This window comes from Pyxicephalus adspersus, chromosome 11, assembly GCF_032062135.1.
Source record: "Pyxicephalus adspersus chromosome 11, UCB_Pads_2.0, whole genome shotgun sequence".
In the NCBI taxonomy this organism is placed as follows: Eukaryota; Metazoa; Chordata; class Amphibia; order Anura; family Pyxicephalidae; genus Pyxicephalus; species Pyxicephalus adspersus.
The window spans coordinates 50,297,509-50,308,678 of NC_092868.1; the positions used below are offsets into that span (position 1 = coordinate 50,297,509).

At 43.1% G+C, this 11,170-nt stretch overlaps 1 protein-coding gene across 2 annotated transcripts in view; it reads right to left on the reverse strand.

Moving 5' to 3' along the window:
• KLHL21 (kelch like family member 21) overlaps positions 1 to 11,132 on the reverse strand; it is a 44,921-nt gene extending 33,789 nt beyond the window's left edge. Inside the window, exon 1 of one of the 2 annotated variants that reach the window (XM_072426272.1) lies at positions 10,948 to 11,132. The gene's annotated coding sequence lies outside the window, so the exon portion shown is untranslated. Of the gene's footprint in view, positions 1 to 5,995; positions 6,133 to 10,947 lie in introns of those variants that run through there. The other variant, XM_072426270.1, reaches the window with a different exon arrangement.
• Positions 11,133 to 11,170: the final 38 nt, after the last annotated feature.

The following is an 11,170-nucleotide window of genomic DNA, read 5'->3' on the forward strand; positions in this document are numbered from 1 at the left end:
CCCCCCCCCCCCCCCCCACTCCATAATATTAGCAGCGTGTATAGATTTCACATTGGCTCGTGAATGTGATGAGTCAGACAAACATGGATGCGGTGTGAAATAGTTCATCCCTATACCATGGCTGGGTCATATCTATTTCTGTCTCGCCCGTGTCTCCACTCTGGGCCTTATGTATGGAAGTGTCTGAGGAAAGAACCATTACTGGCTCTGTCTGTATACTGGCAATGAAGAAGCTGGCATGGTTGCTATGAACAACAAGGCCTGTGCTAAAGACATGAGGCCTGCGCTAAAGACATGAGGCCTGCTATGGTACTATGAAGCCCAGTGGCCTGCTGAAATATGCTGGGGCCTAGTGACTGAATGCTACAGGATGTAAATTTACACAAATTTGTTTGGCCTGAAGATTTACCGGAAGCGGTGCTGTGTATATCAGAAAAATGTGGGGCTACCTAAACCAAAACAAATTACCAAACTCCATAATTCCCTACAGACTACATAGAGGGACATCTATAGGAAGGGATAATGCAGCACGTGGAGAAAGGTGGGCATGGGTAAATGGCGCTGCATATTCGGTGTGGTTTAAATGGGTACAGGTAAATAAAGTGTGAACGGTATGTGCTGCAGTCCTTAAGGGACATTGCGACAAACTCCTTTAGTAAGAGATACCTCCTCCCAAGTGCAGACCTCAGTGGTGACCTCTCAGCGAGAGACCCCCCAATGCAGACTTCAGGGATAGACCCCCTTCCCTACTGGGAGGACCTCAATGAAGAACTCTCAGGGACGGACTCCCCTTAACGACCTGTGTCAACATTAGTGATAGACCCTTCAGTGACCGAATCCCCCCGCAGTGCATAACTCAGCCACACCCCAATTTAGTGCAGACCTCAGTAATAGGGCCCTTAGTTACAGACCAGCAATATAGACCCCTCAGTGACAGACCCCGTAAGAACCTCAATAAAGAACTTCCAGTGATATAGTTCCCAAACGAACCAGGGACATACACCATATAGACTTTCGGTGCAGACCTTAGTGATAGGCCCTTCAGTAACCAAATGCTCCCCCATCCCCAGGACAAACCGCCAGGTAAGACCTCAGCAATATCCCAACTTAGGTCTATATTGGGGTCTTTCACTAAGGGCACTAAGTTGTAGACCCCTCAGTGACAGAACCCATAAGGTCCTCATGAAGACCTCTCAGTGATAGTCTTCCCATAGAACACTCAGACCGGACTCTAGTGAAGGGCCCCTCAGTGAAAGAACCCATAAGGTCCTCATGAAGTCCTGTCAATGATAGTCTTCCCGCAAAACCCTCAGTCCAGACCCTAGGGATAGACCCCTCCTAGTGACAGATCCCATAAGGTCCTCATGAAGTCCTGTCAATGATAGTCTTCCCATAAGACCCTCAGTACAGACCCTAGGTATAGACCCCTCTTACTGACAAATCCCATAAGGTCCTCATGAAGTCCTGTCAATGATAGTCTTCCCATAAGACCCTCAGTACAGACCCTAGGTATAGACTCCTCAGTGACAGAACCCATAAGGTCCTCATGAAGACCTCTCAGTAGTAGTCTTCCCATAGGACCCTCAGTCCAGACCCTAATGATAGATCCACCATGCGAACCTCAAGGACAGGACCCTTAATAACAAACCAACAGTTCAAATTTAAGCTATAAGCCACTGAATGACAGACCTTCTGTGTAAACCTCAGGGACAGGGGACGTCAGGGACCTCAATAAATTACCCCACATGCAGACTGCAATGACCCCCCAACACCTTTCCCTGTGCAAACCTCAATGGCAGATTTCCAGGTAGTCCATTGCTTACCTGTTCCCACCCACACTCCTAGCTGTTTAGTCCACTACTGCTTTGTTTGCCTGTCCTCCCGTTTTCATTCTAATCACTGGGGACACTCTCATAATGTCCTCAGTTACTGGGTAGACGGCGGTGATCATGACCCATAGCAGAAAATGTGGATAGGCTTTACCCACTCTCCCATATACGTGCACCTATTAGATACTGGCATGGGACTGGAATGGAATACAAAGACCTACGTTGTGTTATTAGTAATGCAGAATCCTCAATTTTAGAGACCTGAACATACTTAGGAAACTTGCAAGGTCAATAAACCATCAGTAAATAAGGTGATGATTCCCAAATGATAAAACTGCCATTTCCAACAGAAAAAAACAGAACCCCCGTATTTGGGACGCCATGATGCCTAGGTATTGACCACCAGCTATGCTAAACAATAATGGGGTCCAGCAGAAGGGAGAGCGAAGGCCAAGATGGTGACCAGGTAAGTGGTTGCATACCAGTGTGCCATAATATATGGAACCTAAATTTTCAGCTGATTTCTAAGTTTATGTATACAAAGCATAAAAAATTATATCAAATAAAACAAACACATGAAAAATATATACACAAACAAAACACAATGTATCAAAAACAAACCCGCAATGCATTATATTGCAGCTTAGAGGGTCCTTAGATGAGGTGGCTGCATTAGATTCCTTTTAAGGTTATTTTTCTATCTGGTGATCCTGCCAGTGACAAACTTCCTGTTATAGGGTGATAACCTTCAGAAACTGTATTGTATTTAAGAAGGAGCAAAGTTATCATTACAAAATACCTTCTCCTCTTTTCATTAGCATAGGGGGTTTTGTAGTCCAGGTGAACTAGGCAAAAACAATTTAAGACTTTGATATGTACTAGAGGAGGTTAGGAATTTACTGGATTTCTATCAGGACCAACAGGTTTTTTTTTTTCATTTATCAAGTAACAGAACGCTTTTAATGATATGGTAAACAAAACAAAAAGAAACAAATAAGAAAGGGTTGTTGATTGGATAAACAGTGAACCTAAAGATCAACAGTGACCTGATATCACCCACAGCAATCGCCCTCCAGTCCTAAACAACCAAATGAATCCCAGCCACATATGGTTCTCTGATGCCCCCCCCAAGGCAGGGTATGTATGGCCCCAACAGAACTTTCCTTGGACCGCAGAGGAGGAGGGGTTTGGTTGGCTGGTTGGAATGGCAAGGAATTGCCTTAGGGGCAGGTCAATATTTCACTGCTCTTATCAGCCTTCTCAGAAAATGGTCCGCATGGTGGCAGGGATATTATAATCACATGGTCACATGGTCACTTTCCTGTGCTGTCACACAAGATTGGATATTTTCCCAATAATATTATGATTACCGTGACTTTGTGCAAACCCTGACTTCTAATATTGACTTCCAGAACGGTACATGAGAGCAGCCTTTCTGAACATAGAAGTTTTGAAATAACTTTCAGGTCTTCAGGAATCTATAGTTTTTACTGAATCCCGCTAATCATAATCCTTAAACAAAATCCCTGGTGCTCGAACAAAGAGTCCTACTATGGGAGAGCGCTCCACCATAAGGCCTTAGCACCCTCCAGACTTCAGGGCCGACCTGTAAAGGAACAGCACCCGCCATCAAAAGTGACACACAAAAACAGAGCAGCGAAAAAAAATAAAAATATAAATAAATAAGTGCACAGTGCATAACACACAGGGCTGGTATAAAAATTGCCCATCTGCACTAGCCGCAGCTGATGCGGAACGAAAGCTTAAAAGTTGTGCCAGTGTACAATAAATACAGCGAGCTTTCCAAATGCTATGTGATTTAAGGTACCACTGGGTTGCAACACCAAGAGGACGACACTTAGCAGGACCTCAGTAATAGGGCCCTTAGTTACAGACCTAATAGAGGCCTAATAGAGAGATATTTCTATGTTCCCCTTCTATAATTAATTCACAGCTCACAGAACATTATCATGGTGGTCATTAGAAAGAATTCCTTATGATGATGGCCAGTTGGAAGAATGTCACCCCTATGGATAGCCAAAAAGATCATTGGTGTCGGTTACACTGACCTAAGAAGCACTCAAAATTGCTTATGGCCCAAGAAACCCCTGGCAGGCTCTATGGGTAACCTGGTTAAAAAACACTGCGTATAAGGTTAGACTGTATATAAGGGAAAGAGCACACCCTACCATTTAGATCTTATTGTATATTTTAAAAAATCCAGATATAATTTTATTCAGACTCCTATAAATGCCAACGCATTTTCGAGTCATCTCACTTTATCGAAGCCACAAATATTTTCTGTATGTGGTGTCCTAACATTGTATGGGTAATCCCTACATATATAAACCTAATATGCTAAACCAAGTATACACACCACCATCAACTCTGCATACTGATTGTCATCTTCATATTATATGTAGCCCTGATGAAGGAATCCCACAAAACGTGTCTTTAGCCAAGCATAAGGCTGACCTGCGGCCCCTAATTCTAGAAGACCTACCTAAGAAAAATAATTTTTCTCAATGCTGGTAAAGACCTGACTGAAATCAACTACCACTCTATGAAATTGAACATCCCATACCTTATCCACATATGTGCTGTGCATTCCTTATACACTTAGTGTTAAATTGCCTAGACTTTTTGACCACCTGCTTGACCCATTCATACATTACTTTTCTTCCCTTATGAGAATTCCACTAAGACTTTATTCAAATCACCCAATTACAATAGTGTTACAATAGCTGCCGAAAGAATTTGTAATTCAATTCAGGCCGTCTCTAAATTTGCACACCCCTGCCATGCTGCACAGCAAGGAAGTTTCATGGTACTTGTATCATCAATCTGCAGTTGGACTGCTTGGGACATTCAATAAACCTTATCAACTTTGATGATCCAAGAAATGGTATAGCAAAACCAAAGTGCAATCATACTAACCGTAATACAATGTTATATTTATTCTAATATTGAAAAAATGGTTCCCATTATTCTGCTATCTCACAAAAGTGAATATTAAAACTTTAATGTGACATAACAGGTGAAATTTCCTGTTTTTGGCCCAGTCAATATAGTGCCAAGGCAGAGGGGAGGGGCCAGACCCTGCATGACTCCTAAAGCAGGGTGATCAGACTCCAAATATTTTGGGGTGATCAACCTGCAAATTGGTTTCAGGAACTAAAATGTATTATTGCTGATGTAAATCAATAAAAAAAAATTAAATTATTTTTCTTTTAAGTTTTTGCTCAGCCAAAATCTTGAGATAGCTGCTGGTTTGCTCAGGGGTCAGGTCATTGCAAAAATAATGATACAATGTATTTGAAATTTTCGCTACTTTGTTTTAGCTTTGTTCTATTAAGAGATGACCCAGGGAAATGGTAAAGCAAAACCAAAGTGCAACCATACTAACCGTAAAAAAATGGTTCCCCATTCTACTGTCTCACACAAGTAAATAAAAAAACTTTAATGTAACATTAACAGGTGCAAATAAATAAATATATAAATCTATTCTTCTAAATTTCCTCTTTTTGGCCCATTCAATATGATGCCATGGCAGAGGGGAGGGCATGACTCACAAAACAAGGTGGGCACAGACCTAAAATATTTTGTAGTGTCCAGTGATCAATCTACAAATTAACTTCAGAAATTGAAATGAAATGTATCATAACTTATGTCAATCAATTTCAAAGAAATTATAAAACTAAACAACTCCATCGAAGTACAGAAAAGTTTTTGGTCAGCCCAGGTAGCATTAGTATACTCAGGGGCCAATCAATCCAAAAATGATTTTCTGTAAAACTGATACAATGTATTTCAATATTTTGCTACTTTGTTTTTGTTTGTAACATTCCAGAGATACATCAGATATTAATGGCAGCCTGGTGCATGGCTGGTGTAAGACCAAAAACTGGTTTTCAAATCCAGCAAGCTGCGCAGCCTTCTGGAATCTCAGATTTCCAAGGCGGTGTATTGCTATCCTGAATATAATGTATGGAGCCGGTAGGGGAGGTCCAGCCTCTCCTAATCAGCACACATGTCTTATATAAAGTCCATTGCATTGCAGAACAGCCACCATGCAGGGTTTGCCCCTGGCATCAGGTCTTAATGTCAAGGCTCCAGGCCTCTGCCCCATGTACTGCCCATAGACATGCATAGAGAGAGCTACTTACATAGGTTCTGCTGCTTCACCTTTGGATCAGTGTATCTGCCAAAGACTTCACATTCCTCCCCCCTGCAAGAGCTATTTCTGATGCAGCCTGCAAGAGCTGGTAAACTGGGGCTGCTAAATCCCAACACAAGGGGGGAGCAGCATTCACCTCTCCAAAAGCAAAACCAATAGACTCCATCCAAAACACACCGCCACCTTTTTCTCCTTGCCATAATAATCTATAAATCCATTTCTGGGGATCATTAAGGCTTTAGATGTAGATGTTGGTCTGCAAGCAGAACCAGAGGCCAAGTAAACCCCCCTGTTAACTGATGACAAATGGAACAGTCTGGGCTGAATGAATAGCATTGTCCTGGTATGCAGCTGAGCTGCTGGGTCTGCTTTTAAGTCTACTCCTCCATATCTGACAGCAGAGGAGGGCCTAGCAGGGTGTCTCATTAAAGTGGCAATAGGCAGGAGGTGACCAAGGCCTGATCTGGCTATTTATGGACAGATTAGGGAAAAATTGGATGTTTGTGGGCAATCTGCCATCTATGCAAAGATCTCTGACCCCATCCCAGAAGAAAAAAATAATTGTGAATTATTTGGAATGGTTGCTTTTGTTCTCCGCAGAACAATTCGACATTAGGGGTAGTGGTACCGGCTGCTTGGTGCAGCTCACATGTTCATGCTGCAATCAAATTATTTCATGCCTTCAGCGTCACCCTTTTTTGTACATTGATTACATTAATTTATTATTTTTATTTGTTGCAATCTCACATTGCCATGATGTAGCAGGGGCTGCAATCAAGAACTACTCACACTTCATCTCCTGCTCCAGTGACAACTGGAAAAACAGGGAGTCACCAGGACAAGCAAAAAAAAAAAAAAAAAAGGAGCAGCCGACGTGGAGACAAACAGCAATTAAAACATTATAGAGGCTTTAAATTGTTAATAATATTATTAATAAACAGGATTTATATAGTGCCAACATATTACGCAGCGCTGTACATTAAATAGGGGTTGTAAATGACAGATGAATACAGACAGTGACACAGGAGGAGAGGCCCTGCCCCAAAGAGCTTACAATCTAGGAGGGCCTCTCTGTTCATGTTTGCAGCTTATGAAGGTGCAGAGCAATTAATTTCCACGTACAGGAGCGGCAACAACACTTTGTAGGGTCTCTCTGGAGGCTAAACGTAGCCACCCAGGCTAGCTCACTCTCAGATAAGTGTTAAATAGCGCTCAGATTCTGAGCATGCATACACAGTATGGCCCCTTGGATTCAGAGCATTTGGGATCACATGTGGCAGCATGCTTCAGGTTATTCATACTCATTATAGCCACATAGGAGCTAAGCATTTAGGCCAGCATGCACAGTATGGCTGCTCAGGTGCCAAATGTTTTTGGGTGAATGTGCAGTTTGGGTTGGGTTTGCTTTACGGTGCCCCCGCAGGGCAGGTGGAGCAGGAATTTAAATCAGGTTTTCTTTTACAAACCTGCTCCTACCTCTCCCTATTAATCAAATATGCAAATGTAGATAGAGACTTCAGAAGCAAACAAAGGAAATGTAAAGTTTAAACTAACTGAATGCAATGTTGTTACATTCTACAGTTTACCATACCCCACAGGCCCCCTGCGCAATGTATTATGTCTCTGTAAAGCATCTGAAACTTTCACATAAGGGATTTCTCACATGGAGTAAGTGGGAAATCAGCAACACTTGTGTAAAACTAAAAAAAGTCATCAGTAGTGAAATATTATGTAAACATGGGCCATTCCCCCGCCACTCAAACATCCTGCTCCAGAGCCGTGCATTGGGTGTGATCCAGCAGCCAAGTGAGTTGTTGGTGTCAGGTGCCTAAAGGCAGATCCGTTTCTTGTACTGTCAGGATTATCTGCCAACCCAAACCTAATGCTGAGTACATATGTTTAATAATTGTCAGTGGAAATGATCGCTTTTTGCTTGTTTCCAGAACGAGGAGTGCTATGCAGCTGGAGGAGGGATGGGTGAAAGGGGTCCCACTGCGTCCTCCCCATTAGGAAACAACAGCAATCGTTCGTGATGGTCATTTAGGATTCCTCCAGGACAGTACACAACATTGGAGGACAGCTGTACAGGTGCAACAAAAATCTAGCGTCTGTGCACAACTTAATTCTAACCCATTTTTTTAAGTTGACACTGGTGCTTACTTCATTTATACGAAGCCACTCATGTTTCCGATTTACTAATGCGTCCATCTGGAGAAGTCACAAGGGTGGTTGGGGGGAGTTTGATGAATCTCTGCCAATCACTCATCAAACGCTGAATGCATTCTCCTCCTGTCCTGAAAATAAGAGAAAATTTCTTCCACTGGGCCTGGGACCTATCCGCTGCAGGATTGGTCAATGTATAATCCTGCAATGACCTAATGACTTCCTCACTCGTATAGTGGTCACATGACTTTTCTAAAAGTCGTCAAGACTTTTCTAGAGCTGCCCCAACTCTCTGAAATGGTCTTCCTGGGCCTATTCTACTTGCTCCTACTTTTGCTCATTTAAAAGAGCACTCAAAACAAATTTTTTCAAACTTGCCTACCCATCTTCTTCTGTCTCCCTAAACCTTCACTACTTCCCACCAATCCATATCTCCCTTCTACTGTGTGCTACTTCCCCCACCTCCTAGATTGTAAGCTCTTCTGGGCAGGGTCCGCTACTTCTCCTGTGTCACTGTCTGTATCTGTCTGTCATCTGCAATAATAATAATGGTAAACCCTAACTGAAAGTGTATTATTAGCAATAAGAGTTTTTTTAATGAAATACTTGTTTTTACTTGTTGTTGTACTTCAGTTCTACTGATCTCTTGCAGCCCCTTCACAACCTGTGGACCTCCTGTACTCCGGTAGGTGGCATTTCTCATGATGCGTTTCCTGAAAAGGACAACAGACCTGTAGGTAAATCTCAAATTTATTGGTTGAAATTGATGGACCTTTTTTTTAACATGATCAGGGACAGATATAGGGAAGCGCATATTGTGCTGCTGCACATGGACCCTGGACCTTCCTGAGCCAACAGGGACCTCCAGTCATTTGAGCGGGGAAAGCCTCAAATCAGTTCTGCAGAGGCCAACTTTTGGCTATGTCTGCCACTAAACCTGATCAAATATATCTGGAATTCCAGTCTATCCAGGAAAAATAGTTCGAGGGGCATAACACTTATGTACAACTTTTTCGGGGACTTCCAACAAATCAGTTGGCTTGTGTGTACTAGTCTTTAGGTACACATAAATAAGCACTCCTGACTTTTACTAAGGCTATGTACACACGTGCAATAATTATCGCTGGAAAATTAACGATTAACGACAAATGAATGATTATTCATGATTATTTTGGCCGATCGCATTGTGCACGATTCTGTACATGCTGTAACAATACAATCGTTTAAAAATAATCCACTAATATTGTACACACACTAGATAGGATCGTTTGAAGATCGTTTCCAGAGACATTCTTCGTTGTGCACTTTTTTTGTTAATTATCGGACGATTAATCGTTAGTCATTCGTTTCCAACGATAATTATTGCATGTGTGTACATAGCCTAAGGCTGCAAACACACATCCAATGGTTCTCGTCCGACAATCGGCTCAGGGCTGATATCGGATGAGAATCTGGCGTGTGTACAGCGCCCATCGTCCGAACGACCGTCCTGGTGGATCCACGGACGATCGTAATGGAAGCAGGGGGTGCCACTCCGTCGTTCTCCCCCTCCCCTCTCTATAGAGCAGAATGGCGCTGTATGTACAGCACTTGTTCAAGCATCACGTAGTTCTTAGTCGTTGGAAAGGATCGTGAAGGATCCTTTCCAACGACAATTATTGCACGTGTGTGTGTGTGTGTGTAGCTTTAGTGCTCACAGATAGACAATGATGAAAGGAACCTAAAAAAGGGTCAGCTCAGGTTACGACCAAATGCACCAACTGCTCTTTGAGAGGGAACAATCAAGCCATACGTGTCATCCAAACTGAGCCTGGGCCTCTGACCATCCTCCCACATCAATGAACACCATTGGTTTGAATGCATTTTGCAAAATCCTGTTTGAAAAGGAAGCGCTTACTCACCGAGCCCATCCCCCTGCAGGGTGTTTCTTGAACAGTGCCATAAATAATATATTCACCAGGTACATTCACCAGGTACAAGGGGCGATCTTTGCCTCAGTTGGAAGATTTGCAGCAGCAGGACTTTTCCTAGCGTGTCATGGCGGCTGCGGGAAATAGTTGGAAATCAAATGATAAAATTATTACCTAACTATTATCGGTGCTCATTCAGAAGGACGGCCATGCTCCGGTGGGTTACCACATAGCCAAGATTTTACATGCAGGACTAAAGTTCCACTTTGTGTGTTAATTCCCCCACTCCTAGATTGTAAGCTCTTCTGGCCAGGGTCCTCTCCTCCTGTGCCACCGTCTGTATCTGTCTGTCATTTGCAACCCCTATTTAATGTACAGCGCTGCGTACTCTGTTGGCACTATATAAATCCTGCCTAATAAAAGTTTGCACAATCAGGCAGGTAAGTCACATCATTGCGCAATGCGTACAATCAGCATTCTGGAATTCCTGGCTTCCCTTGCATGTGCCGGGGTGATGTATGGATACGCCACCCCAGTATGGCCAATCAGGAGAGCTGAAGATCACCTGGAAGCGGAATAATTAGAGAAAGATGGCTGCACCTCCCACTAGGTTCAGGTCCAATGTAAGTATGGCGGTCATCTTGCACAGGGACTGGAGGCGTAAAGGAAACAAACATGTCACAAATGCGTGTAAAGACTTTTCAAGGACATCATCAGGCATTTGCAAAGCATTCCTATTCAGGTGGAAGTGGGGCCACATGTTGCATCTCAGCACTGCATGAAAACTGCAACACATGCTGCTTTCTTTTTTCTAACATGGCAATGCATTACTGTGCATTGCACCTAACATGCATTGGAGCTACATTACCTGCATTCACTATAGTGTTGCAGGTCAAACGTATGTTGGGATCACCAAAGACAGTCCATGAAATGTTTATAAGCAGCTCAGCAAGCCTAACCATGCATGTTATCTGTGCCAGACAACCCCCATCCTCTTCCTTATTGCTGGGCTTCCCTGCACATGGCAGCCCCTGACCACACACCCTGGGGGCTACAATAACTGACAGTCTGGCCACGCCCAGCCTCGTCAC